At 33.0% G+C, this 23,981-nt stretch overlaps 1 protein-coding gene across 2 annotated transcripts in view; it reads left to right on the top strand.

The window, feature by feature from the left end:
* LOC119830792 (RING finger protein nhl-1) overlaps positions 1–23,981 on the top strand; it is an 85,516-nt gene that overhangs the window by 16,922 nt on the left and 44,613 nt on the right. For both annotated transcript variants that reach the window (XM_038353936.1, XM_038353935.1), the window contains exon 3: positions 18,979–19,083. The gene's annotated coding sequence lies outside the window, so the exon portion shown is untranslated. The remainder of the gene's footprint in view (positions 1–18,978; positions 19,084–23,981) is intronic.

The raw sequence follows: 23,981 nt of genomic DNA, 5'->3' as shown, positions 1-23,981 counted from the left end.
CAAAGTAAATTATATCAAAAATTCAAGTTTTAATCTCAAATTCGCATTTACCCTACCCATTTTCTTGGACTATATATTGCGTACGATGTAAATTTGCCCACCGCTTAAGGAATAGAACATCTACTTTCTCAATTAATGTCTTCAGAAAACCATTGGAACTCTCACGCATTCTCTTCATCATAGATGCTGCCCTTTTCCTCATTATCGCGTAAAAATCGTCGGTCTGGCAATAAAGCTATAATATTATATTTAAATGCTATAAAACTAAAATTCAGGATAAAAAGTCCAAATATAAACTCCAGTTAACGTAAATATTTATAAGTCATATTATACGTTACAATAGCTTAACAAACTTCCAAGAAAGAAATGTTAACAATATCTAGAAGCGAACAAAACCTAACTAGACACTAAGAAAGGTCCTGTTATTACGAGTAATGGAGGCATAAACCAAATTCTGAGTCAAGCATACAACTTCAGTTTATTTCTACTACTTTTACGACGCAGTTTTATTTTTCCTTCACAATATTTTTGCTGACTGGGGAATGGGTGATTTATAAATATAAAAGAATACAGTATGTCTGGATTAAAGAATTTTACATTTAGATTAAATATTTCGATTTTGAATTCAGGCGAAATAGTTCACCTCTCATTTCATTTAAGAACATGACAATGTTAAATGTTAAATTAAACATTTATATAAATCGAAAAATACTATATTACACTAATTAAATTACGATAAGACTAAATTACAATCCTATTGAACTTATGCAACACGATGTTTTAAGTTTGCCTTATTATGCCTTATATTCAGAATAATTTAATTGACCGACATTTTCGTTCATACGACTTAATTTAAAGGTAACATTTTTTTTAATACAACTCTTATACTTAATACCATCCTTTCTGAATATCTCCCGATTTTCTAAGAAATATCGATACGGAATAATTGTAATTTGATAGGCCAATGAGTATTTGATTTAAGTATTGCAAATAAGAGAAGACAAAACACGATTTGGAGCGGAGGTGGCTCAGTGGTTACGACCTTGGACTTAAAGCGAAAAGTCGGGGATCGAGACCAGACGTGAGCGCGTTAGATTTTTATTTTTCAAATTATCCGATCATGCACATCACTACCTGAAATAGTCAAAGAGGATATTGTTAGGCTGGCATGTCTAAAAGTTCAAAAACACGTAATATATGCCAACTCGAAATTGGCCAGCGTATAGTCAGAACTATCATAGAAGGCCTGTGTCCCTGATTTGGGAACATAGTATCTGCTGATGATGATGGTGAATACGATTCAACCTTAAAACGTTTTATACCTATGTACGAACGAAAATATTCAATTTTTTACAAATTCTACGCGTCTATTTGTATCCCTTTGACCCAGCTTTAATAACACAGCTCACAACGTGACTCCTAGCTTGTGCATTTTATTCGCAATATATGCGTTTGTATCAGCCACTGTCAGCCCTGGACTGGAGGAAATTTATTTACAATTTTCCTTATGAAATTCTTCGGAGCGTTTTGCGAGAATTTATTGAAGTACTTGGCAGAAGTAATACAAAGTTTAGCAATCCGCCGCGAGTTTGTATCGCGCTAATACGTCTTGATGCAATTGTGGCGTTTCTGTTCGGTTTATAGCGTTATTCAGTGTTAAGTAATGAAATTATACGCTTCGTTACTTTGCACAATGCCCTTAAATTCTATAGAATTGACTGGGTATTGATACGCAGGCTATCATTGTTTCTAGAAAGTGCTGGAACAATAGGACAAAGTGATTATTTTTCTATTGTGGTGTCTGTCTTGTTGACGAAATGTATTGAAGTATTCTGTTAGAAAATTCATTTAGAAATAATGATTACGTAATACAGGACTATCATCGTTTCATTAACTTCTCATGTGACTCCATATATAAATAATAATGTTCACCAATTTTGATTTTTACTTTTTTTCAATAAATTAATTCAATTGTTTATGTGTAGGTTTAAGCCTTAGGTATTATCCGTTCGGTGTAATCTTACATGATGTTTCTTGTAATAATTATATTTATATTTCATTGTTTGCTTGTTAAGACAAATTAATCATCGATCTTTAGCACTTATCTCTCTGTATTACCTTCTTCGCCCGGATTACATATATAGCCTATGTTACTAAAGTTGCAGCTATCTTATAGTGAAAGAGTTTTTGAAATCGGTTCATTGGTTTTTGCATGAAAACGTTACTAATATACAAGGGAAGATAGACTATAAAAAATAGCTTACATCGTAATATATTCAGTACTTAATATAACAATTGCGTCTTTGTATTAAATTTAAAAACAATCAGACCAAAACAAACTTACTAGAGAAAACTTTTATAACCTCCCATTGTGACTTTATTCTGTGGCTTTACAAACCGTTCTTCAAGGCACTATTTCTATTTAATAAACGAGATTTGTATCTAATTTATGTTTTTCTTACAATAAATATGCTATGTTTTACTCGACTGCAGCCTGATTATTACTGGTTGAGCAAAGCTAGATGAGCCAACTGAGTAATTTTACGCCATAAAATAGATTCAAAGATTTTTTTCATACTTAAAATGCGTGAATTAGATAAATATGCATCTTATAAAACTTACAAACTAATCGAAATCGTTTAACAAGAAGTAATTTAACAATAACGATTTTACAAGTTTATAGAAAAAAAAAAAAAAAAAAGAATGTGATTTCATATACAAAAGCATCGAAAAATTACATTTCAATAGAAGTGATATGATAATACACGTGTCAAACTTACAAATTCGAAACTCATACAGTCATACAGTAAAGACACCAGTAACAAATCGTAAAGATTTCATTTTCAGATGCTATTAATACTATCACCATATTTTCTACGTAAAAACAGATAACAATAACAGATAGTTCATAGCTTTTAAAACTCGCATCAAAATCTTGAAAAACTCGCACCAAGATAGAGTTATTATAACAGCTTCGAATGACGTTTATCGTAAAACAGTTAGATAACTACTTCGTTTAAATGGTTGTTTTATACCCGCCGTTTCTTCCCTTACCTTTCAAATTTTATTGTCTTGACCCGAAACCTCCATAAAACGATATCAGACAACGATTATTCGTGAGGTATCATCCTCTGAACTGTGAGATGAAATTTTATTTCTTTTATTGAATTATTAAGATGGTTGCATTTTATGTACTTTCCGATTGTTAGAATTTCTCGATCCAGAATAGGTTAATATAAAAATTTCAAATAAGTCGTAAGGAATTAAAATTTATGAAGAGTGACTCATTAAACGTTGAACATAATCCGCATCTTGTTTTCCACTGGGTTAAGATCAGAATAAATTATACATACTTCTTATCCATAAATAGGGATATATCTGAATATAGTACGTGCATTCCGTGGACACATGAGTACAAAATAGAATCAAATAATTTAATATCAAACACAAAAATTGTGACAATCAGTGGAAAAACACATGGAGTTATCGAGGATAATTATAATAACAAATCATTTATATACAAATTTATACTAATAACTGTAAAAGTTTGTTTGTTTGGAAGTTTGTTCGTCAATGACGTACTTTTTCTTGGGATAAAGCAGGAAGGAGTCTCAATATCCGGGCGGAGCCGGGACGAGCGTCTAACATTAAATAAAACAAACTATATATACCTATCTATTTTTTGTTACACATTTAAATATATGATTAAAGCGATAAAATCAAACCCCAATTAAGACTAGTATTTATCATTAAAACCTTTTTTTTTCATATAACAAAATCCCACATTCCAATTAGCGCATTCAGTCATTTATTTCCAGAACCTTCCATTACTAAGTACCATTATCGATACAATATTCTGAATAGCATACGCTCAAAGAGAAACTCACAACATCAAACTGAGCGGAAAACAGTTACCTATAATAAAGTTTTACAACCAAACTTACTTTCCCTGTTTATTCCGTTATTTATGTACCTATTGATAACATTACCGACTTATGTAACTGGAATACGGAATCATAATTGTTTCCGTATGTATACTTATATTTGAAGAGGTTTTTTAATGTATTTTTAGTAGAAGACGCTCTGAATTTTGTGAAATTATAGAATTTAGTGTACACGGGGCGTTTCATGAAAATTGTTGGTGCCGTTTTCAAAATTTGTAAAGAGTAAACTTTTGTAATTTTGCATGTTGGTAACGTTTTGACGAAATTCATGCTGGATCGATTTCAATAATGCTTTTACCATAAAGCTGCAGCTTCATTGAGTGAAATAGTTTATACATATGTACCAAGGGTAAAACCGGGGACAGCAGCTAGTAGGTAATATATATTATACATTAACTGTTAACAGGTTTATCTTAGGTAGAACTAGTTGTAATGAAATGCCCTTTTTAAAATTACTTTTAGCGAGAGTAAACTCCTTAAAAAACTAGAAAATACTTAATTTGCTCAACAAAACCATATTTATACTATTATTTTATTTATTTTTTTTTTTGGCTGTGAAAAGGTCCAGGCTCAGCTTTATATGCCATGAGTTAATTGACCCATGAAGCTGTTAATTTTGCCACAACCCAGGAGGAAGATGGATAGAAAAGAAAGAAGATAAATATTATCTAATCACATCTTTTGTATTCCTATTTTTTGTACAATAATTTTCAATATAATCGTCTACATATAGTTATAAGTATATAAAACTATAGCGCGAAAAAGCTGGAATGTTTAGACCAGGATTTTCCTTGTCTTTTTGTGTAACAATAACTGGTAAACCTTAAAAGGTTAATAGTTAATTAATTATTACTAATTTCATTACTAAAAGCTTACATGTATTTTTAAATGACCCAAACAGATACTCTCACAATCATAATACAAAAATAAATATATAAACGTCATGTTGCCATAAACTCACTAAATCACTCATATACAAGAATTTCGGAAAGCAATATTTTCCCATGGATTTATGGGCAGAAACATTTGTCCTCCAATAGGCTACAGCTGTCAGAAATCCGATGCAAATGTAGCGTAAACTTATTTTGCCCAAAGCTCTGAGGAAATATGCTTAAACCGAGCTTCGTGATGTTAGCTGTTACAAAGTTCCAGGGATTTTACTAGAGAGTACCTTATGTAAAATAAACTCAATCATATTTGGCATTTACTGTATTAAACAATAACAATAACAATAATAAAAAAACAAATGTAGATAACATTTTTTTTAGTTAATCAATATGGTTTCAATATTTACTCTAAGACGAATCGAATTTCTGTAGGTAAAATTCATAAATCATGAATTCTAAATATCAGTTCTATACTTCTTGTATTTGTTTTACTAGCACAGTTTTGTCAGTCTCATTTTAGTAACAAGTGAGCTTCTGTTTAACAAAGGAAGTATATACCAATTTATAAACCATTCGTTCTCACTTCTTTTACAATGCATTAGAATTCCTATCTTGTTTTGTTTAAAAAGTCATTAACGCAAATTCTATTCGTCTTCTATTCATTAGGTTATCCTTATCAATAAATATAATTAACTAGTGATATATTAAAGAAGCGCTTCTTTTCTATCAGTATGATATCTTTTTCTAGTTTTTTATTGTCTTTTTTTGTTGTTATTATAATTTTTTTACTACTTTGCCTGTAGTCAAGAGAATGAGACGTTTCTTTCTAGCCTCTCAACTACCAGACACAAAAATTATGTTAAAAAGTCGTTCCAATGTGAGGGGAAAAAAAGACAATCAAACACACTTTCACCAAGGATTAGTAAGTATAAGCACGAATTGTCTCTATGCCGCTGAATCCGAAATTACTCCGCAATGGATATCAAAAGAAGATTCAAAGAGAAATCTTATCAATGTCGGTTTTGGCGCGAATCGAGTGCGATAGAAGAAAATCAAACAGTTCGTCGAAAATCCGGTGTAAATGGAAAAAACCTCTCTACCAAAACGATCTAGACGGGAATAAAGGACGAGGTCGTGATAGTGTTGGGCATATATCGATATTTTTTTACAGATAATATATTTTTATAAATGAGATATTTTGAAAGAATAGAAAAAATTTTATCACGATCCAAAGGGGATCACGGGTGGCCGAGAGGCTAGGCGTTGCTACGGTTAGGCAAGAAACGCGGGTTCGAATCCTGCCTCGTGATCAAATTTTTTCTATTCTTTCAAAATTTCTCATTTATAAAGCATTTCAATGCTATAAAACTAAAAAATTAAACATATTTTTATGTAACATTATGTTGTTATGTAAATGGGAGATATCTCATAATTAGTTGCGCTGGTGTCATCTTAATATATATTTTAATTACGTTTTGCAAAGTTCTATTGGTGTTTTCACTTTATTCCTTTTTTCATAAATGTTGAATGCACAAAAACAAAGAAAGAATTTACTTAAAAAAAGAAAAAGAAATACAATATTGAATAAACATTTTATAATACAGCAACCCAATCATATTATAATATGTAAGGTTTTTTTTTTAATTTAAGATATAAAAACAGTTATTAATACAAAAATAAAAAATACAGATCTATACTTTAATTATTCAAATGACACCAAAATCCTTATCCCATATCTTCTCGATTTTCCTAACAAAAAACAACATCGATATCGATGAAATTGAAATCATCGATACTATCCCACCCTATTGCGCCCACCATTTTCCGTGTCGATAAGCATCTACAGGGGTGATAAACTGTGTTCCGCTATATACATCAGCGGATGGCTCTTTTAGGACAAACAAAATTCTTCAATTAACTTGGTAGGTGAGAGATGGTTATTGTAGGTGTTTTTTTTTATGTCATAGTTGGTAAGTGCTGGTAACACACCTAATGTTTAGTGTTGCCATCACACATTAACTTTCGCAGAGGTCTTATGACGTTCAAAGGTAAGGGATAAAGAAAGGATTGATCAGGGGAGTTAAGGTTTATTTGTCGCATTTTTTGTCGAAAGAATGTAAAAAAGTAAGAAATGTTTCCTCTTAGAAAAGACGTAACTTTTTTCATCTTAGTTTTTCGCTAAAAGCTACTTAATAAGTTAATTGATTTTTACGCAAGCTGTCGTGTTTCAAACAAAAAAAAATGTTTAGGGCAATTTTTTCATTAGTTCTATAGTTTATTCCGGTTCTTTCATCATACATGCGCAGTCGCTTCCCGCGTATGTCCCTATGTATGTATGTATACTCAGATCTTTAAAACTACACAACGGGTTGAGGTTTCTTACCGATAGAGTGATGGATATCAAAAGGAAGGTTTATATGTATAATAAAATCTATTAAACTACTTTGAATTCAACGCCTGCGAAGCCACGGACAAAAATTATCTATAAAATATTACGCAGATTGAGAATATTACATGGATCACAAATCCAGTAATTAAGTGAATAGTTACGGAACGGACGCTAAACGAATTTTCATGAACCAAGCAATCCTAGTTACTACAATTTATTAAAATAATTGACAATTGCCTAAAAACACTATCAAGAGCTAAAGAAGGTTCTAGATAATTCTCCAAGCTTATCTTGTACAGAAAAATCTGAAAAAATCTGTGCTCCGGAGTCGCGGCCCCCTGGGAAATACAGGAATAAGACAAATTGCTGTCTCGATGCGAGGTCAGATTTTTTTATCTAGCATTTTTTACTTCAATATCTCGACTAACACTATCAGCTAAAACCCAATTTGTGTAATACAAGCTGCGCCCCCCGGTTTCACCCGCGTAAGTCCGTATCCCGTAGGAATATCGGGATAAAAAGTTGCTTACATTCCAGTTGTCCAGTTGAATACGTACCAAATTTCTTTGCAATCGGTTCAGCAGTCTGCGTGAAAGAGCAACAAACACACACACATCATTACTTTCGCATTTATAATATTACTAGCTGCGCCTTCCGGTTTCACCCGCGTAAGTCCGTATCCCGTAGGAATATCGGGATAAGAAGTTGCCTATATGTTATTCCAATTGTCCAGTTGTCTACGCACCAAATTTCATTGCAATCGGTTCAGCAGTTTTTGCGTTAAAGAGCTACAAACACACACACATCCTTAAAAACTTTCGCATTTATGATATTAGTAGGATTATATATAGGATTATAGGATAGGATATAGGATAGGATAAGGATTATAGGATATTAGAGGATACTGATATTATAAATGCGAAAATTTGTGAGGATGGATGTATGTATATAGTATGTATGTTTTACTCTTTCACGCAAAGCCTACTGAACCGATTGTAATAAAATTTGGTACGTAGATAACTGGACTTACGCGGGTGAAACCGCGCGTCACACAGTTCGCGGTTCATAAAATCATCTGTAAACTGTTACAGATGTTTACTAACAAAATGAGTCTTATTCTCGAATAAATTAATATATTATTATTATTATTAAAATTGATAGAGGTAAATATGTCATTCGCTTTAGTCTTGGATGTATCGGGTTTCATCGAAGGTCACAGAACATTTTGTCGTCATCTGACAGGGAATAATATAATAGTCAATAGTGTTAAGAAATTTTTTTAATTATTATTTAATATCACCTTCCACCCGTCTCTTTGCTCGCGTGGAATTAGTCTAGTCTGTCTATCTATGCCTGTTTTATCCCAAAGTAGCATTTGATCGGTAAAAAGTATCCTATCAACCAAGCCAGCTTATACCCAGTCTGTATACCAAATTTCATTAAAATCCGTTGAGTAGTTTCAGCGTGATTAATGGACAAACAAACTTTCACATTCACAATATTAGTGTGATTAATAAATCTCTCAGAGTCTAAAGGTGAAAGTCCTAGGGTTTATTTTGGCTTAATTTTTATTTAGTAAGTAAAGGTTTTGGTCATTGCAAGAAACATTCGCGTGAAAGACCCTTCAGACCGATATATGTACGACTCAATATACTAACGTCATATCTTATTGTCGTCATGTCATATTATACATTGAATGGAAAGACATGGAATCAAAAAACCTAAAAAACTGTCCCATATCTCAGTAAAAATAATGACATTTAAAAGCAGTCTTATTTATCTAGGGCGCATTTAATAGACATCATTAATTTCAGCGAGAGTAGCTCCCTGAGGAAATCTAAAACATATTGCTATGCGGTATTTAGTTAGCCTACAAAACGTACGGATTTTTTCCGGTGCAATCTTTGGGGATTCGAAATAGATTGTTCTCGAAATTGTGCAACGATTTCCCGCTAAACGTTTGAAATATATGTCAGATTGTGTATTACCCGCCTATTAAAAGTAGGCTAGTTCCTACACCTGTTATTGGTGGAGTTATAGAAAGTTTTTACATTTTTGAACTCATAGGTTGAACCATATAAGTTTAGATTTATAAGTACTCGAAGGTTTGAACTAGTATTTGCATTGCATTGTATTAACAATGAACAATTAATTAAAGAGGTACACCGCATGCGGGACACCCTGAACCCCAACCCTTGGTATTCGTTAAAGTCAATTTCGACGAAAAAAATTACATTTCCATTTATCGCACAATAAACGATTTCAAAAACCATAATCAAATATTAGCGGATTAGTTTGTTTGCTTATTTGTTTTCTAAGCGTCTTAATATTAGATACTAATGGACTAATTTCAAAAATTCTTTCACCGTTAGATAAGTACATGATCCCTGAATGCTATAGACTATAAACGTACTACTATATATAGATCCTCGTATGAATTATTCACAAATATACCAACCACTCCCATTCGTGCAAACATTAAATAGATTTGAAACTGAATTAAATGTAAGCAACGCAAGCAAACATACATATTACGCACGTGTCGTCTCATCAAAGGATATTGTTTTAGATTCAGTGTTCGTTAACAGAATAGTAATCATTTGTCGCGCGTTTTGGCGCGAATTGAAAACCGGTCCAGGCTTCACTAGAGACACTATTTAGAAATGAACCTGACCTGAAACCTTGAAACGCTAAGTCTAATTTTAGTAAAATGACAGACTATTACGACTCAATTGACTGTCCATTATAAACGCAATATGATTGTGATTAAACTGAATAATGTTTATATATATCGCGAAGCTGTAATGGTGTCTCGATTAGACAATACAGTGTCGCAATAGAAAATATCCCATAACATAATTTTCTCGTAGCAATTTAGTTGCAATGCACGCTGATATCTTGCCAGATAGAACGAGTACTTAACAAACCTCAGAGCGCTGTCGTTATATTACCGCGTCGCAACACAATTCGGCGTCATGCTACGGCGTCAGGTGAGCACTCTGACGCGCGCTAAGTAAGCTATTTGTGTAACAATGCCAAGATAGAATACTTTTTAACTCGATTAAATACTCCTTTGGGAATAAGGTAAATGTCCTAAATCCACGCGAGCAAAGACACGGGTGGATTGAACGGTTTTGTTAAAATTTTGTATGCAGACAGGATCAGTTATACTGGGTGAAAGGATCCTTTTTATCCCCATTAAATGCCCCCTTAGGATAAAACAGGAATATTGATATCCGGGCGGAGCCGGGACGAGTACAAAATATTTGATGTATTTCTTAACAAAATATATATATATAAAACTATTACTTAAGCTAGATGGCTGGTGGCTGGATGGACTAGATGATTGAGAAGATATTATATTTCCATTATAATTAATCTATTTTCTGTAAAAAATTATACCATGTACCTTGTAGTAGTGCTTATAATGAACTTCATTCATTTCAACTGTTTTCAGTTTTCTAACGATATATAATCAATTTTCAATTAATGATCAATAATATTTAAGTAAACGTTGGGATTGTAAAATTATATGAAATATCTGGGATTCTTTTCTTAGTCACCGAAATTAATGTAAACTAAAAAGTATTGCCTATCATAATAATGACAATGTAGTGAAATAATTATTGTACATATTTTTAACAGTACGATTTCTACATAATCCTACTATCCTATTAATATTATAAATGCGAAAGTTTGTAAGGATGTGTGGGTTTGTTGCTCTTTCACGCAAAAACTACTGAACCTATTGCAATGAAATTTGGTACGAAGACAGCTGGACAACTGGAACAACATATAGGCCACATTTTATCCCGATTTTCCTACGGGATATGGACTTACGAGGGTGAAACCGCGGGGCGGGCTAGTAATTTATATGTTCATGATAGGCTCGCGTGGAAAATAACGAGAGGAAATTGGGTTAAATACAGAAACAAGATAAAGTGGTATGGTCGAATAATTTCGTCCAGCTTACTTATTCTTACAATGCCTTACGTAACTTCGTTATCGCTGTCTTCATACGAATCAGTTGATTTTATTTATATCACGGAATAAACTTTTTCATATATGTACATTCGCATTACAAACCTTCCTACTAGTTATGTCGTCATAAACGTAGTAGGTACGTGCAGTTGTTATATATAAGAAGCAATTGTTATATATATCTATACTAGCTTTTGCAAGTGGCTTTGCACGCATTATACGGAGTAGTTTAATGGATGTTATTATACATATAAACCTTCCTCTTGAATCACTCTATCTATTAAATAAAAACCGCATCAAAATCCGTGCAGTAGTTTTTGAGTATATTACAAACAGGTAGATATACAGACGCGGCCCGGGACTTTATTTTATAGCCTAAACGTATTGCATTGCGTCGTTCATTTTTACATGTACAGAGCAGATTATACAAGTGAATTGTAATGTATACAGTCATCATCATCATCATCTGCCCATATATGTTCCCACTTCTGAGACACAGGCCTCCTATGAAGGCTTACGCCATAATCCACCGGCTCGCTGAGTGCGGGTTGGCAGATGTCACATATCGTCGAATTTTGGATTCTCAGATGCTGGTTTCCTCACGATGTTTTCCTACAGTCATATTCTGTTCAAAATAAACGTTCCTTTGTTTCTATGCATATATTTTTTTGACCGCCTCCTTGGTATAGTGGTTAACGCGTGAACTTAGAACCGAGGGGACCTGGGTTCGATTCCCAGTGGGGACGTAAAAAAAAAAAAGTTTCGGTCTGGCAGGACACAGAATGCTGATCACCTACTTGTCCATAAAGAAAATCGATCAGTGAAACAGATGTATATCATCTGCCCCATACACCAGTAGGGGACACGGGACTTCACTTGTTTCTATGTCATCATCTTACTAGTCCTTTCTATTAGCACAGATCTGTGTCACTCAATACACAATAAAGATAAGTATATCGAAGGTATAACCCCATCCATCAAGTACGGAACAGAACAGTTCAATCACAATTATCGTAAAGAAAACATCGCGAATTAAATCCGGAGAAGAAAGGGATCTGATTTCGTTTGTAGAGCCTCCAACGACATGGCTATTTCCTGTCGATAGCCTTATCTCACTTGCTATTTGACGGGGTTACTTAAGGATTGACACCAATTGAAGCGTTGCTAAAATTTATTCATGAGAAAAGTGTTAGATTTTATGAGGGTAGTTTTATGAGATCCTAATTTTCTTCCACGTTTAACGATTATTGTTGATGATTAATCAAATATGCTTTTATTTGATAGATATCTTGAGGCTGTATTCAGAATTAGTATCAAAAAATTAATGTCATTTTTCTCTAATTTACTTCGCAATACATTCAAAAGTATTTTTAAAATTATATAGAGATAATATTTGCTACTAATCGGAATCTCTTTATTTTGGTCACTAGTAGCCTGGGAGACGCTATAAAAATTATGTGTTTATCATCACACTAATATTATAAATGTGAAAATTTGTTTGTTTGGATGTTTATCTTTCAAACACGCTGAAACTACTGAACGGCTTTTGATGAAATTTGGTACTTAATACAAACAGGGTTATGGCTGACTTGGACAATAGGATACTCTTAATCCCGATCAAATGCTCCCTTGGGACAAATCGGGAACAGGCAGTCACTAAATCATTTGTAAATGTCCTAATTCCACACGGGCAAAGCCGCGGCCGGAAGCTATTGTATAATTATAACATCGCTTCGCACTTTCAGTGTAAGAGACACTTTAAAGTTTTTTTACTCCAGCTGCACATAAAAAGGTAATTAGGAAGTCGTTAGAAGGGAGCTGGAGGTACGCTGCTTTATTACTGATTGCTTTGTTAAGGGATTTTCCTTACTTAAGTACAAATACTGAATTCTCTAACATATAAACAGTTTGTTAGAAGTGCTTAAGGATTTAGGATATTAAGTACTTACATATTATAAACTAAAGTCAATCAATTTTAAGGTCACCCATCTATTATTTGACTGCACATTAGTCTGCTTGACCTTCAAATTGTTTGATCAACCAATGTCTTAGAGCCATAAGGTGTAATAAATACCTACTAGTGGCTGCCCTCGGCTTCGCCCTTGGTACATATATAGCCTGCAGCACTCTGGGATCATGTGCGTATTCGACAGTGAAAGTATGTTTAGCTCCGTCCAATGGTTTCCTAGTTAAGATGCATAAACATACAAATTTTCAGTTTTATATTATTAGCATAACTAGACTATAGGCTAACTAATAAACAACTGCCATCAAAGCCGCAGTATGCCGTCTTGTGACAAAATTTAAAAAAATAACTGCTCTAAATTACGTAATAATAAATTTAATTCATAATATTCAAGACGATCGCCATTTGCATTCATAATGCGATATCTTTTATTGATACACCGAAATTCGAATAATTCATAAAGATTTATAGATTGGACATTGACCTATATTCATAAAATCGTTTTGTCTTTGAGCATCTATAAAATTTCCGAACGTTTTACACAATTTAATAATTCAACTTGGATATTCGTGAATTTCCAAGCAAGCATTGGACCGCTTTCAGTTTTTCACCGTTTTGCCTCTGAAATAATACCTTTTATGCAATTTAAAATATTCAATAAGAGTGAGCACTTATATCCTTGAGATATTTAAATTACATTGTGCTTTATTGATGGTATGGGGAAGGTACTAATATCTTTAATACAGGTTACTCTGTAACCTAGCAAAGATATCGGTCTTGAACCTTAATTGTTTGATACCTATTTGTATTGCTACAGCGATGTACTTAGCTATAAGGTTAGGTTAAGTGTTTGATTTAATAAATTTGATTTGATTTGATTTGATTTGATTTGATTTGATTTGATCCTTCTATTTTTTTGTTACTTTTATGTATAGGATTTGTAAGTGTGTTAGTGAGTCATTCTAACCGACTTAAAACAATAAGGAGGAGGTATAACCCTCGTTTGTTCGTCTGTATGCTTTTTTGTGTATCTTAGACGTATGAGATATTTTCAACAATTGTAAATTTTTTATTAAATTAAAATCACAGCCATGAGGTAGAGTGGTTATTCTATTGAGAATCGGTAGGTAATTCTATTAAATTACGTTACTAGCGCAATTTCCCGTCTTTTCCCGCCTGAGATTACGTAGCTGCTGTTATCTAATTATCTGAATAAAAATTTACTATCCTAATGTTTGCGCTTGCTTGGGATTTAGCTTTCATACATTCAAACTCATCAGCTCTGTGTTATAAACGTATAGAGTATAGATTGATTAGTTCCAATCATATAAAACATATCATAATATTAAATTACAAACATAGCCCAAGAAACTATAAAACGAATAAACTAACAACCATCTAATATTGAAAATATAAGCAAGTTGAAGTAAAAGGTGTAAGGTCAAAAAAGCATGTGGACCTCACGAGATAGCTTATAGATTGGCAGCACGCCAATGCACGTTGTTTGATTTTTAACTTAAATGTACAGTGTTTTTTTTCTACTTTAGTAAGAGAGAATTACAATAATTTTATTAAAATTACGGTTGCTTGCGTGAAATAATGGAAAGGACTTTAGGTAATATGCAATTATGAATTTAACCAACAATCCGCAGCTTCATACGTATTAAATGATACTTATTTATCTTCCCCTTGAATGACTATCCAGTAAAAAGTGCATCAAAATCCGTTGCGTTCTTTTAAAGATTCAAGCATATATGGACAGAGAGCGGAAAGCGACTAGCTGCGCCTCGCGGTTTCACCCGTGTGTCCGTGTCCGTGTCCGTGTCTCGTAGGAATATCGGGATAAAAGTTGCCTATATGTTATTCCAGTTGTTCAGCTATCTACGTATCAAATTTCATTGCAATCGGTTCAGTAGATTTTGCGTGAAAGAGCAATAAACACACACACATCCTTACAAACTTTCGCATTTATAATATTAAACTAGGACTTTGCCCTACATCAAGGCTATTTCTTTCCTTTCAGTTTTTTGTAACTTCATATCATATTCATTTCATACTTATAAATTATGTATTATGCAAAGTGTTATTTTAGGAAAAAAAACAGTTTTTCACACTTTCATCACAAAACTGTGAGTAATAAACTAAATTATTGCAATTTTACTTGGAGAGACAAGTAATTTATATCACTTTTGTATACTATTTGAATGAGAGTAGATAGCTTTATCTCTCAGTCATAGTTATAGAACAACGCGTTATAATTCTTCGATATTTATGCCTATTAAATTCATTAAATAGTGATTTTACCGCAGCAATAAATACATAATAAATTCATTTACTGCAAGTGGGATAAGTTAATGCATATTAAAATGTAAACGATGCAAGCGAAATGCAAGTGGCCGATATGCTAAAAAGCGAATTTATTAAATTTGAACTTTATTACTTGTTGTCAAGTTACATATCGTTGTGTGCACATTTTCATTTCTTATTGGTCAGTACAATTTATAGACGACAGAGTTTTAATCATCCTTACTAATATTACAAATGCTTCTTTCAAGATGCAATGGAGATATTTTGTAGCGTAATTTTGTCTAGAGATAGATTCCTATCTAGCCTACCTATTACATAGTATAAGCTATTACAAGTATATGCTACCTGTTAAGACAGTGATAGTTTAGGTAGGATTAGACAGGTATAGGTCGGAGGTATAGGACTATTTATGGAGTTGGAACATCTCATTTATGAGTAATAATAAATAATTACATTGCTTAGCACCGAATAAAATAACGATTAACAATTATCTTCATTATAGATAAAAATGTAAATATTGATTTGTTTATCTAAATAAAAATAAACATCGCGGACTGCTTCGGTGACACGGGGGCTAATTTTAACGTGAAAGGTTTACGTTTAGGTATATACTTATATTAGCGAGCCGTTTTCAGTCTTAAGGACTGCATGAAAGTTAGATTGAGTTTGATATAAATATTTTAAAAGCAGTCAGGTAACGTCTTATGTTAATAATAATAATCAATCCTAAACCAAAAGTCGGAACATATCCTATCAATCTATCAAATCAAGATTTAACAATCTATTTTCCGACAAAAGCTTGCCATTGATCGAAACATTGTTTTTTATATTGGAATTTTTTATATCAGAGATTCCAAGATTGGAAATAATGCAATTAATTTCAGGCGTATTTAAAGTTTAATGATAGAGTAAATTCCCGTGTCTCCTAGTGGGGTATGGGGCAGATGTTACATCTGTTTCATTAATCGATTTCCTCTAAGTATAAGTTGATTCTATGTCCTGCTAGTCTCAGACATTTGTTTGGTGCGAGTCCACTCAGGGAATCCAAGACAGGACCTCTCGGTTATACGCTCATGTGTTAACCACTGTACCAAGGAGACAATCAACACAATGACACTAAATTCATATTTCTGCAACGAATAGTTCTGTAGTTAGTACGAATAGTGCGATAGTCGGATATTATACAATTAGTTAATGAATAATTAGTTAATTTAGTTACGATCTGGTACAAGTGCACGGTATCGGTTTCAGAGACTTTAAGCCAAAAAATAATCTGAGCGCTCATACCTTGTGGCTCCCCTGCTGGCGTCGCGCCAGGAGCCTGCGGAAGCTCAGATAGAACACAATAGGCAAAGCCAGTTCGCTGCATTACATACTTGTTACCTCTCGCGGGAGATTAAGGATGTCTTGCTGCTTATTTGCTGTAATAAATAAAACCACGTATCTGAACTTTCATTTTTAACTTCGTGTTATATTTGTAGTCTGTTACATGCATACTTTTAATTACACATTTTCCGTCTACAATTTTCCTTCCTCCTATTCAATGTATTTGAAGTATAATAAAGCAATATACTGTAAGAATTATTATGTATTTGAAATACATAAAACAATAAAGGAAACCTATGCTAACGTCTTTTTAGTCGATTAAATTGAAATGTTTGTACAAAAGACTGGTCTAATTTACTAATCATTTCAATCGTCTACTTTATATTGTTTATCTTTGGACTTACATTTTTAACAAAGCTGCTGCTTATCTCAAAGCAGCCCATTGAATACAAAACGCAGACATGACTTATCTGGAGGGGTTTCGTGATTCTTTCTCGAATGTTCTAACAAGTCTTGACATTATCTCGCTGTGGATTATAAACGTCACTTTCACTTGTCTTTTCCGAAGTTGTTTTATGATTGAAACTAGTGGTAAAATTTGAAATAATTATTGAAACTGGCGTAGTATTTGGTCGTTGCATGCTGTATTTGTTACTACTGCTGCGCCTCTCGCGGTTTTGGGAGGAACTATAGAGTATAAATTTTCATATATTTATATTTACTACATCTTATATTACTTCCAATATAAGATTTTGATCCTTATTTGGGTGACCTTCAAGTGATTTATATTTATAAATTTTCCACTTTACGAAAAACTAATTAATAATTGCCAGTCTTATATAGTCCACGTATAAAACATATAAATTAAGGAATAAAGAACAATATAATCCTGAGTCCGAATGAGCTAAAATCTGTTAATTTATATATTACTTATTAGTAGAAAAACGGATCGTATATCGCAGTTTGCATTCACAATATCAAACAACAAAGTTCCCTAGTAATATCTATTAAAATTCCATGCGAAAAGACATCTTAACAACGACTCTTTTATGTTTTATCTTGACAAGATAGTGCTGTGTTTTTGACTACAATCATTTTGTATTTTCGCTTAAAATTTTCTGTATTGTGCGGTTAAAATTATGTCACAAAGCCGCTGTAAATATGAGGAATTTTATTCCCGAGTAGGTTGTATCTGTTTGGTGATGGCGGTTGCAATTTCACACTAAATTAAACGTTATATTTATTTTGATAGGGCTCAAATTTTGTTGAGCCTGTGCTCATTTTCAGAAGGTATATAAGACTATTTTTAAAGGGAATTAAGTGCACATGATTTATCAAAAGCGGTGGTTTGTAATGGATAAATTAATGTATGCTACAGTTTTAATTGTATACCAAATAACCGATATATGGAGGAAAATTTGTATGTGATGTTTGTAATATTTTTTCACAAAAATTACTGCACTAGTTTCAAAAATTATGTAACTTTTATAAAGCTGCATCTTCACTAAGCAAGATCGGCTTCATATGTATATGGACTTAGTCGGGGCAAGCAATTAATAACGGAACTACTATAACTGTAATAAAGATAGGAAAACTGAAGAGACATAGACGGATTAAACGTTTTTGCTGTTTAATAGCTATGGTAAACGACCACCACTGTCCATTACGCAAGACCATGAACATTCGCAGAGGTAAGTATAACATAAGAAAAGTGGATATGAGGAAACAGGCCTCCGGCTTTCCCACTCGTACGGGACACAGTAGGTTTCTTATATTAATGAAATCCTATAAACGTAACCATTACAAAACATAATAATCCGATAATCCGATAATTTCCGATCCGATCCGATAATTTTTTTAAGACATGATATGCATATACCTTTTTTTTTTGTTTTTTTGGTTTTTTTTTTTATAGTGGGGAAATCTTGCATAGATACCCACGGCCCCCGGAGAGAAGGTCGTGGGTTATGTCGGATTCCTACGGACTAAAACCCCACTGTGTTTCGTCAAGCCGCGTAAGTGAAGGAGCAACGGGTACTTGTAAGATTCGTCCGCGACCCCGATGTATCTTTATCTTTTCTGATGTTACCAAAAACAAAGGAACAGTTCCATTATACCATACCTTTCAATAATCCCCTTTTTCAACAGTTGGTTAAATGGTTTTTCTTTCAATTTCAGGTGGTGAAGTGTAATTTAAGAAGGAAGAAGAAGTAAGGAGGGGTGTTAGTGCGGGCCCGCCCACGTGACGGGCCCGCCACCGCTGTTTTCCGTTGCCAACGTAAGGTAAAGTTTAAAACGGGTTTAAATACCGTTTTATTTGTTTGCCTCTGCTGTTTTAGCCGACGTTCCTTAAAGCGGCGGAGGATCTATATCCTATTATTTTGTGTAAAATATGTATAAAGTTTTGAAACTATGCCTTGTTAATATATTTAAAAATTGGTTTAGAGAAATTTTTTATTGAAAATTTCCGCTACAAAAAAGACTGAATCTACTGATTGTTTTCAGAATAAAAAAAGAAGTACCTATAGAAACTAGTTTCCAAAAATGTCAGTATAATCAATGTAACTCCGTTCTCAAGAAATATGTATACCAGCATACATTCAGTACAATAATTCAGTTTTTATTAACATACATTACATCCATTGTTAGTCTCTATAACAGTCAAGGGAAAGAGAAATAAAAAATTACCCTCGAATATGACAAAAACAACATTTATAAACTTTCAGCAATACATGTTTACGCTGTTCTATAAAATAAACAAACTGCGAGTTAATAGATACCTACATTTGTTTGTACTGACACTTATGAAAATATGTTTAGGGTAAAGTATCCTTTATTGTCGCAAATATTTGTAGGAAGATGATAAGAAAACTAGAAAATTTCGGTCATGCCTCACACCAAGATATATGAACCGTTTCATCTAATCAGGCAAGGGATGAGACCAGGACGTAGACGGATATCATGGCTTCCAAATCTCCGTCATGGGTTTGGAAAAAGCACCCACCGTATCATTGTTTGGAAAAGCAGTTCGCAAAATTTATATAGCCCTAATGATCGCTAACCTCACAAAGCAGAGGCACAACATTTGAGCATTTAATAAAAATGATTTTATGAATAGATCGTTTATTAATGATAAAGTTATTTATTTATTAATAAGCAATACTAAATACGCTGATTTATCGGTTAATTTGCTAGTAAATCGCAAATGAATATAATACTAAATATAAACACGCTTTTATGTATCTACTAAATTGTCTCACTAGTTTTTATATAGAGTAAATACATATAATTTAGTCTCAGCTATCACAATTGTGATGATAAAATAAACTCATAAACTGATTCTATTGCCACGGACGGATTTTTGATAAATGTACTAATTAAATATGTCCTTTAAAGTCCAAATCCAGTCTAAAAGAGTCGGTTACATACACACAAGCGAGAGTTAATATAAGCATGTTAAAAGCAGTATAAAAACTAAACGTCACAGCAATAAAGCCTTGCAAAAGTTTCGTTATTGAAAATCACAAGTCTCCAATACGTGTCGCAGGACGTGAGTTTAAAATGTAAGAGTTTTACTTGAGTGGATTTTATCGGTACATTGTAATGCAACGGTTGGTGCTGACCTTTTTAGGTTTTGTCATACGAAATTGATCTTAAATGCATTGTAATAATAATTTGTTTTATACAAGAGCTAACATACCGCCCGCATTGTAGACCGCGTAGTCAAAATTCTCATGTTAATGAGGTGTTTCACTGCTGTAAGGATAATCTATATTAAAATCATGGTCATAAAATCAGTTCCATTGTTACGTGAGAAAGAGAAACAAGTAAACAAACACACATTCATCCAACTATATTAATATAATATTAAAAATGCGAAAGTTTGTAAGGATGTGTGTGCGTTTGTTGCTCTCTCACGCAAAAACTACTGAACCTATTGCAATGAAATTTGGTACGAAGACAGCTGGACAACTGGAATAACATACACTTTTTATCCCGATATACCTACGGGATATGGACTTACGCATGTGAAACCGCGGGGCGCAGCTAGTTTATTATATTTATAAGAAGGTATTAATACAAAAAATACTAAGCATACGTAAAAGAAAGCCCCATCAGTTCCACTTAATATGTTACAAAAATGCGTACTTATGATCTCTCATATTTTTACTCTTAATATAATCATCTTCAGAGCACACCCTGCCGAGTCGTATTTAACAATAAAAATAATTTACCCAAAAACAACGGCTCGAGAATACCTAGCATATTTCAATATCAAAGCGTGAGTTTGTCTCTGGTTCCGTATATATTTATTCATTTGTATCGGTTTAATATGTATAATATAAATACAAACAAATATAATGATTAAAGAATCCTAGTTTTAATTAAATGCCGTTTAATTTTTACATGTTCTTATTAATTGCTTGTGTATCCGTTTTGGCCCGTCTTAAATATTTTTTAGAATGGGATTGTAGTTATCGAGTCTTTCTGTGACTCATACATATTACATATTAAATTTATTTAGATTTCTATAGATATTCTAGCAAGAGATATTGTAAAAGACAGCAGAAGATATACCATTATTTGCACGGAAATAATTATTTCATGAATTAATTTACAGGATACTTACTAAAGCAAACGGTTTCACTCGAATAGTAAGAGTTGTTAATATTATGTAAATGTCTTATATATAACAGAGTATACTGTACCCTGAAAATAATATACAGGATTTAATAATGTTACGCGCTTTACAAAACTTAGGCTTGTAATAAAGAGAGATGTTTTATGACGTCATATCGTTAGCAAAATCGTTTTATGTCAGACAGTTTTACAACAATGAAATGATCTTTGCGATATGTTACAAAGTTGATAATGGGTGATAAAAATTATAAGGGCTTGGTTGAGTTGGATAGAAATATCACATTATATGTAATTAAATTCTGGTTTCATTGCGTGGGTAAGCGATAAATTTAACGTACTCTGTCCTCCTAAAGACGATAGAAGCTTTATCGTAGTTTTTGTTAACGAAAATATAATGCGATCCTATTGAATGTATATAAATGTACAAAATGAGTTTCCAGTTTTCGTCACTAGGTGCGCTACTTTCCATTTGCCTTTTGCTTATAACGTAAAACAGTGTAGTTTATTAAATAAAACATTGGTTCTATCAAAAAAATCTACAAGTTTTATTGAAAATATTGCCAATATCTAATAGATCCAAACACACAAACAAGTCAATGGCCTTTGTGAGATTTGTAAAACTATACTTAGAGATTAATTTTACATTCGAATAATTGTTTATGTTTTATTATCTCTTACATAAATATTAACAAAAGTTGATGTTTAACATAGATAATAATTACTTATTTGATCTTGGCCAGCGTGGTGGGAACGTGGGTGGGCCAGAAGGCCTGTGTCCCAGCAGTGGGAACATATATGGGCTGATGATGACGTATTTGATTGTCGGGTGCACTGCTCTGTCCTTAGATATGTTATAAAATATAGTTTTTATATATATTTTAAATAATACTAATTTTCTCTCAGTAACGTTACAGTGTGACAGCTGCCTAAGTTTTATAATACACGACAAAATAGAATACTGGTTTCCCTTTATTTTCATAATGGTGTAGCATTCTTATTTAATATTCATGGACAACAATTTCGAGAAATTACCCTGAAACCAGAGTTACGCGTTATCCTAACGTGATATTTTCTTTATATATATCTGCTCAAAACTTATATATTTACTAAATACAAAACTCAAACTCAAATATTTATTTATTCAACTAGATCCGTTTAGAAGCGCTTTTAAATCTTCATAAAGCAAAAAATAATAATTTATTACGGAGACTTCTTGGCAAGGAACCCCTTCCTATTTTAAAATCTATTATCATATATATCATTGTTATCAAATTTAACATTGAAAATGTATAGAACTGTCCTGAAGTGCGGAAATTTTAATATATTACAATCTTTCATAAATTCATTAATACTGTAGTAGGCTAACCAACTAATACACATTTAAAATAATTCTTAAATTGAGCCCTACCTTACTTTTTGCTATCGTCAGGAATTTATTATAAAAGCGTATGTATACATTGACCCAATGAATTTTTTACTCTAGAAAGCCGAAAAGCATGTCTTTCTATGAACACTACACGCAGAACAACTTCGTAGTAGGTACATTTAGTACGTCTATGACGTTATTAACATCGATTCCGAGAAAAGGGCCCTATAGTGCGACAGTAAACGATATCCGAACGTGATATTAGCGTTAATTATACTCAAAACTGGCATCCCCATTCTTACCTGTACGAACACTACACGCAGATGAAAACGCAATTTTGTGGTACGTTAGCTCAGTGCTACCATAACAATCCTCTTTTATTGTTATCTCCTATATTTATCACGAAGTGTATTTGCTATGAAGGCAGTGTAATCGTTACAAATTGTTTGATATCTTAGAGTCTTATAAACGTTTGTACATTCAATAAACGTTATTTGTTTATAATATGATAATATAAAAATGGTTATCGTCTTGTTCATGTCATCCCATGTCTCTTAGGGCTTTATCTGTGTTACAGATTCCATCAAATGTGATACAGTGATTTATATGTGATAGCATACGTGACACAGAAACAGAATTACATTCATGTATTATTAAGGACTCGCACGGGTGCAATAATACATGCATATACCCTTCATCTTAATCAGCCTATCTATAAAAAAAACCCCATTATAAACTGTTGCACACTTTTAAAGATCATTCAGACACACGTCTTTGTTTGATACTATGCAGTGATAGGAATTACAAATTCGAAGTACATATACCAGTAGACCTTGCAACCTACGCAAAGGTAATAAAGAAACATATTCTTAGAGAATTTTCTAAGCTCCACGACAAAGTGCACTCACAAGGCTAAACAGCTCCGAACCGATGACAGCTGAACGTTGAAGATAAGCGGCTTAGCGACGGTCCGTGTATTTTAAAATGTAAGCAAATCCATATATTTTAAGGAGTGGACTACTTTGAGTTTGAGTATATCTATAGTCATATTTAGCAGCATTGGTGCGAGTTCCCAGCAATACTAAGTTTTGCAAAGAAATAAGCAAATTATATTTATTAGGTAGTCACGGGGAGGATGGTCACGCTCGCTGTAAAGTGCTCGAAACGTCGAGCT

The sequence above is a fragment of the Zerene cesonia genome, chromosome 12 (genome assembly GCF_012273895.1).
Source record: "Zerene cesonia ecotype Mississippi chromosome 12, Zerene_cesonia_1.1, whole genome shotgun sequence".
NCBI lineage: Eukaryota > Metazoa > Arthropoda > Insecta > Lepidoptera > Pieridae > Zerene > Zerene cesonia.
This window is presented reverse-complemented; position numbering and strand designations above follow the sequence as displayed.